The sequence below is a fragment of the Alligator sinensis genome, unplaced genomic scaffold (assembly GCF_000455745.1).
Source record: "Alligator sinensis unplaced genomic scaffold, ASM45574v1 scaffold170_1, whole genome shotgun sequence".
In the NCBI taxonomy this organism is placed as follows: Eukaryota; Metazoa; Chordata; order Crocodylia; family Alligatoridae; genus Alligator; species Alligator sinensis.
Genome location: NW_005841863.1, coordinates 2,193,889 through 2,201,930, shown reverse-complemented (window position 1 = coordinate 2,201,930; position 8,042 = coordinate 2,193,889).

Genomic DNA, 8,042 nt, shown 5'->3' with positions numbered 1-8,042 from the left:
TTAACATGCACACACAGTCACACAGTGAGGGCTTGCCTTAATGCACACACTGGAGAAGAAGCTCCTGCAGGAAAGGCAAGAAAGGCTCTTTCACAGTTTGGCTGCCTGAGATGCTGCTGGTTCTACTGTGCTAGTATTTGCTAAGTTATTATTCTACCTGTTGTCATTTAAAGTGGTCAACTGGTCTGAGGCTGTTGGCCAGGAGAAGGCCTCATTGGGGCACACTGCCATGTTGTGTACAGGCCTCAGCGCCACTCAGGGCGCACCTTAACACACATACAAAGTCACACATATCACGAGTTTTGCTTGTCAGCAGCTTGAGGTGCAGTTTCCCAGAAACCCCTGCACCTATCTCCTTGAAAGCTGGCAGGGTTTGTGGCCTCATCAGGGGCTACCATACCTGCTGTTTTCATCCAAATCTGCCAAAAAATGACAAAGTTATTGGAATGTTAATGCTTCCCCATTATAGCCTATGGGTGAAATGTCGAAACAGCATCGAAACAGTGAAACAGTTTCAATGAAACAAAATGGAACAGTGCTTTCAAAATGAAATGAAACTCAAAATGAAACACTGCCATGTCAAAACGGAAGTCAAAACGAAACGATGCTGTTTTGCACAGCCCTAGTAGACACGTATCTGCCGATGCTGGACGCTGACATGACATGAGCTACAAAGAGCTACTCCAGCCACTGTCGCAGAAAAGAAAAACAACAGGCCAAATAACTGGAGAAATACATTAGAATGCATATAAAGTAAATCAAGAAACAAAGCCACGTTTACTCTTTCAAATGAAACCCAATAAACAAATTTTAAAATGCAAGTAAAACCCTGACAGGAAAACAAGGAGGGAGAGGGGGGAAATAGCAAGGAATAGCAAATACAATAAAGGTTTTTCACTTTTTCCTCCACTTTTCTTCATAAGTATTCACACGCATCAAAATGTTAAAGGAAAATGAACAGCAGAACCACCACCCCAAAACTGGAATTTCTTTGGTAGGACCTCCTGCTTGTAAAGCAAGTTTCTGGAACAAGTTTTAGGACGTTCCTTGTTGGTCTAACTTAGATGGTAGTCAAAGGCATTTTAAAATCTTCCCATAACTAGCTACAAGGGAGAAAATCATTCAGGCTGGCATTTTCAAGATTGCCTCATTTATTTGGGCCCCACCTATCAAAGGCAACTTAAACAGTCTTAGGCAAGCCTTTCCTCCAAGCAGGACTGTCCCGGGGAGGGGAGGGGAGGGGGGCGTGAATCTCTTGGGGGGCCCTGTGGAGCTGAGCGGAGCAATGAATCCAATGAATCCGCTGCCAGCTTCCTCACGTCAGGGGGCGGGGACCCACAATGGTGTGTCAAGGGAATGGCTTCCATGGTGGGGCCCAGACCCCATCATCAGGCAGGCAGTGCTCAGGCCTTGGTGGCTGCCTAGCTCACTGAGGGCATGGAGCTGTTACTATGTAACCCCTTGATCTACTGGGCAAGTCACAGCCAGATGTGGCCAGATCTGGCCATGGTTGCCCAGGAACACCTGTCCTATCCACTGATCAGTGTTCCAAGCAAGAGGGTACTCAGAATTGCTGGGGATGTAGTAACACCCCACTGCACCTTCTTGGATCCTGGTTTGGTGGAACAGCTAGTGTTCCTCAAGGTGAACCTCCCACTGCTCAGGTTCCCCAAGCTCTAGATGCAGACAGAATGAATGCCATCCTCTTCACTCCATCCTCACTATTTTCTTGTTTCTTTTCTTTAAAACCATTTAATGCCCCACTCTCAGAGCTGGAGGGGGCACACACTGCATCACCAGCCAGCAGCGGAAGACCATGTCCTTGCTGAGCTTCCATGCCAGGATGAACTTGAAGGTATGGTTTGTGGCTATGGGGAAGGAGGAGGCCCCTGGTCCTGGGTATGACCACTAAAACTGCACTCTGCCAGGGTCAGGAAGCTTGGTGGAACTGCTGCTGGTGCTGCAGCAGCCCCAGAAAATGCCAGGACCAAGGATCCCCCTGGTGAAAGGTGGGTAGGAAGTACTGTAACCACCATAACACAAGCACACAGTCCTGGCTGGGGAAAGCCCAGACTCGTCATGTCTTTGACAGGCTGAAGCTTGCTTGAAGGTTGTAGTGGAGTTGTGAGGCTCCAGGTGAGCTCAGCTTAGCTGCCTGGGGTGCCAGCTTTTGGGTTGAAAAACCCTTTGTCAGGCTGAGGAAGCACCTGCAGTTGGTGTGTGTGCTGTTCCTTGCTAAGATATATTTCTGTAACTATTCAGTTGGTCTGCTAAAAGATACCAGATTAGATTGACCCAAATAACCTTGTCTGCCAGTGCCATGTCATTAGACCAACACCCCTAGCACCTGACCGGAAGGACGCAGGGACCTGGGCACATCTAAGCCCCAGGGCTGGGGCTGGCAGGGAGAGTTCTCTGGCAGCTGCTGGAGAAGAAGCTCCTGCAGGAGAGGAAAGAAAGGCTCTGTCAGTTTGGCTGCCTGAGATGCTGCTGATGCTGCTGTGGCTGGCCACTAAGTTATTATTTTACCTGTTGTTATTTAAAGTGGTGGACTGAGCTGCGGCTGCAGAAGAGAAAGAGGCCTCATTGGGAAACACTACTGTGTTGTGTAGAGGCCCCATTGCTAGTGAGGGTGCACTTTAACATGCACACACAGTCACACAGTGAGGGCTTGCCTTAATGCACACACTGGAGAAGAAGCTCCTGCAGGAAAGGCAAGAAAGGCTCTTTCACAGTTTGGCTGCCTGAGATGCTGCTGGTTCTACTGTGCTAGTATTTGCTAAGTTATTATTCTACCTGTTGTCATTTAAAGTGGTCAACTGGTCTGAGGCTGTTGGCCAGGAGAAGGCCTCATTGGGGCACACTGCCATGTTGTGTACAGGCCTCAGCGCCACTCAGGGCGCACCTTAACACACATACAAAGTCACACATATCACGAGTTTTGCTTGTCAGCAGCTTGAGGTGCAGTTTCCCAGAAACCCCTGCACCTATCTCCTTGAAAGCTGGCAGGGTTTGTGGCCTCATCAGGGGCTACCATACCTGCTGTTTTCATCCAAATCTGCCAAAAAATGACAAAGTTATTGGAATGTTAATGCTTCCCCATTATAGCCTATGGGTGAAATGTCGAAACAGCATCGAAACAGTGAAACAGTTTCAATGAAACAAAATGGAACAGTGCTTTCAAAATGAAATGAAACTCAAAATGAAACACTGCCATGTCAAAACGGAAGTCAAAACGAAACGATGCTGTTTTGCACAGCCCTAGTAGACACGTATCTGCCGATGCTGGACGCTGACATGACATGAGCTACAAAGAGCTACTCCAGCCACTGTCGCAGAAAAGAAAAACAACAGGCCAAATAACTGGAGAAATACATTAGAATGCATATAAAGTAAATCAAGAAACAAAGCCACGTTTACTCTTTCAAATGAAACCCAATAAACAAATTTTAAAATGCAAGTAAAACCCTGACAGGAAAACAAGGAGGGAGAGGGGGGAAATAGCAAGGAATAGCAAATACAATAAAGGTTTTTCACTTTTTCCTCCACTTTTCTTCATAAGTATTCACACGCATCAAAATGTTAAAGGAAAATGAACAGCAGAACCACCACCCCAAAACTGGAATTTCTTTGGTAGGACCTCCTGCTTGTAAAGCAAGTTTCTGGAACAAGTTTTAGGACGTTCCTTGTTGGTCTAACTTAGATGGTAGTCAAAGGCATTTTAAAATCTTCCCATAACTAGCTACAAGGGAGAAAATCATTCAGGCTGGCATTTTCAAGATTGCCTCATTTATTTGGGCCCCACCTATCAAAGGCAACTTAAACAGTCTTAGGCAAGCCTTTCCTCCAAGCAGGACTGTCCCGGGGAGGGGAGGGGAGGGGGGCGTGAATCTCTTGGGGGGCCCTGTGGAGCTGAGCGGAGCAATGAATCCAATGAATCCGCTGCCAGCTTCCTCACGTCAGGGGGCGGGGACCCACACAGGCTCATTTGCCCCGGGCCCCGCACCCTGCTCGGGTTGCCTCTGCCTCCAAGTATGTACTATATACAATTTTCAAGCACTTTGGAATCATTTTGTATTCCAAACTACCTATCAAGAAGAACCTTCAAACAATGAAGGGACTTGCTGAATGAACACATGGACATAAATTAATATCAACAAAACTACCACCAACAACAATAGTATTACAATAACAACAACAATAGTGATGCATTTTATAAATATAATAATTATTAAATATAAATATAATAAAAGGATTCATTTTAAACAGTAAAACAAAGACCTTGAGGTGATACACAAGGTAAAGAAAGAAAGAGGTAGTAGAGACATAGGATGCATCTACGTAGACTTCTTGCAACAATAGATTATTGTTGGGGGATCTTTCAGGATGAGACATAATGAGCTAGAAAGACACGTACTTTAACACAGAAAATGATGGAGTAGCAAATATTAATTTTACTAGTGCTTGTGTTTTTTCTACTGCAGCTGCATAGTTGAAAAAGTTGAATTTTTAATACACATTTCAAATGAATTCATGGGCATCATTCTTAACTATTGGGGTGTCCTTGTGCCATGCCATATACCAACTGTATAATCTACAGATTCTGCTCCTGCTCTATGACTATTATTCCTGCTCCACATGCCTTTCCCCTCAAATTCTACTGTTCTCTTGCACACAAGTACTCTCTACTTTGTCTAAAGCTGGTCCATAATCTTTCTGAACGCAGCTTAAGAGGCCCTTGTCAAGGTGCCCCATCCACCAATGTTATGCCACCAAACAATGACCTGCATTAATAAAACAAAACCCAAAAAACACATCTAGAAATAAGCATGAGGTATTCCGTCACTTCTAAAACTATATTCTAGATATTTTGTCTTCCTACTTTGATCTGCTTTGTGTACTACCTCCTATACATCTACAGGTATCATGATTAATTTAAATTTTAAGTTCTGTCAGGTTGCAACTGTGTGGTCCATAGCCTGCAGTGATTATATGTGGGTAGATTCCTGTATCTATGCAGATCTCACTGTAGAAGCGGGGCCCTACAGTCTAAATTGAGTCTTTATACTCAACTCTGCAGACAGGGCTGATAAAAATCACAGCTTTACTCTTTTCTTCCCTTGCTGCAGAGGTATGAGTAAGATATTTCATTCCTTTTGGGGGTGCTGTTTCCCAGGTCCCTGTCCCTTGGAACAGACATCTTCAAGCACACAACACCTGCTTTTCCCAGGGAAGCCATTATTCAGGCCAACAATAACAACAAAAACAAGAGGAACCTATTGAGTATAAGCAAATCTAGGAATACCATGGACCTGACCCAAAGAGAGTCCATTACAGCAACAGCAGAGAAAAAAATCCTAAGGATAAAAGAATTCTGGCAGTCTCTTCTCAACAGTAAAGTCAGGCTTCATAAATGAGCATGTTGTGAAGAGAGATTATTCAAGACAAAAGCATAGATAGTATTTTGTATATATCAAAACTCTTTCTTTGCCTTGACAGGATCGAGCAAAGAATTCCTTAGAAAGTCACAGAGCTATTCAGCAAATGAACAGCTGCCAAGACAATTTGAAAACTCTGGATTATGGTCCATCTTGTAACTCATGTTAGCTCAATAAGTATTATTCTCTTGGGATAGCTCATGCAAAGAAACAGATGCCAGTAGATGACCCAACTTTTCCTAGTCTTTCACTAGTGTTTATGTAAAAGAAACATAGGTAAATCTTTCTAAATAGAAATTACTCAACTCTCACCATAGTGATGTTTCCTTGTTTCATATCCTCTCTTGTGTAATATATTTGAGGTTTTGTTGTTTGAACTGCAGAGGAAAAAAGATTGTAGTTAATGTGCATGTGAACCATCTACAGGATTTATTATATATGAGAAGAGTAAAAACCATAGATTTGTATAATTTTTACTAGAAAAGATGTATTGAGGTGGTAGCAGCAGTAAGATGAAGGGAAATCATGAAATTCTTCATAGTATTATATGAAAATTGTCAAAGTGTTGGGAGACCCTAATCATCCAAAAGCCAGCTGAAAATAAAATGTATATATACTAAAATTTTTCAGTGTCTTTGGACAGTAGCTTAGCTTTTGTTGTAAGTTGTAATGTTCCACAAAATACTGCTTATTTTATCTTGTCAAAGAATGTGGTAATAAAAGAACTGTAAATGTATCTTATTTATCAGTATGTCTGTGCACACTGGTTATCATTGGAGACATGGGTTATTTTTTTGCTTGAAAGAACTGAAATATCTACTGGTTAGCTTTGATGAAAATACTAGGAACACAAAGCACCATGTAAGTAGACCTCCTTGTTGATGAATATAACACTTCTTATGATGCTTCTCCACAATTATATCTTATGGAAGATGATTATAATATCAGTTTCATATAAGAAGATAATATGTTTGAAATATACAGCTTCCAGTAAACACCAAGAAAAAATTGGTTTTTAATCATAAAATGAAAACTCTTTAAATCATCTACAATGGAAATGGTAAAGAACACAATTTGTACAGATATAACTATATAGAGACCTGTTCTTTCCAACAATTTACATAACTCTATTTCAAATGAGAGAATATAATTTTCAGAATGTTTGCATCTTGTGTTTGGGAATATCAATCAAGGGGGTCCATTTGAACATTATGCCATGAATGGATATATTCCGACTGGATGAAGAAGATGTTGTGGCTGTAAGACAGATTTGATTCAAAGTCACTGAAAATAATGTTTGTATTGTGTTATTATTTGACATACAAATGAGTTAGCATGAATCAGACAGTTGTCTTTCAGGTCATTCAATGCTACCATTATATTCCAATATTGCTTAATATGCATCATGGAATCTCTCACCTGCAGCAAAGCATAAGGAGATCATAAGGTGGATCAGAGTCGGGGTGGGAGGTTGTCCCCCAGGCAGAACTATCAGTGGGGCCCACACAAACTGAAGGATTCCCATTCCCTGTCTTGGCTGTGGGTGTTCAGCAGAACCCAAACCTAAACCTAAACACAGAATGCCTTTTGGAGACTGAGTTTTGATTGGGTGATTTATCTTTGTGGAAATCTCCACTGGGCTGGGAGACAAAGGATTTGTACCCAGTTCATCTGACACTTTACTGTCCTCTGCAAGCCACCAAGTTGCAATGGTTTTTGGTGTACTTTACCCCCTGGGCACATTGACACAGAAGATTTTCCCCTAGTGACTGACTAGGCCCCCAACCCACAAGATTAATGACCCCTTTTACACACTTCCACTAACTTAAACAGAACTGTCTTTGTGTTCAAGGGTGCCCAGGATGATACAGTTATCATGGCTGTTCCACCTAACTTCGTAAGAGAAATTTCACTGCATTCTCTCCTAAATGTTAATGTTCAAGACATGTTTAAAATATTTAAGTACTTTAAAGCATTTTTAAAAAATGTTTGAAGATGTTAAAAAATATGAAGGAAAAACTTCTCTGAGCAAAGAGTATTTATTTGTATCAATTATCCCTTATACATCAATTATCCCTTATACCTACACAACTACTTTTTGGAGCTAACTGGCTCAAAAACGAAAATGAAACAAGAGAATGAGTTAGACAATAACAGCTACAACCATTTGCTTTAGACACAACAGAGAACTGTTTTTTCTTTTAGAGAAATCTGTGATCAAACTTTCTGATGCATAACGGCATTAGTAATAAGCTCTGGAAAATATGTCCCCTCAGTAATGCTTAATGACTTAATCTGCTTTCGGTGTGGTTTGAGAAATACAGTGAAATCTGTATTTTAAGATTTGACAAATCCTAAAAATGAACAGAAAGTTTTAGTGATTATAAGGTACAAATTAGTATGATGCATTACCATGATGTCTTAGGGAATAGCATATCTCTAAAGAGGCTTGCAACAATAATCTTACTAGTTCAGCAAAAATCAGTGATTTATGCGACCTGATTGCTGATAGAGACTGGCACTGATTCATAGATTCATAGATGCTAGGGTCGGAAGGGACCTCAATAGATCATTGAGTCCGACCCCCTGCATAGGCAGGAAAGA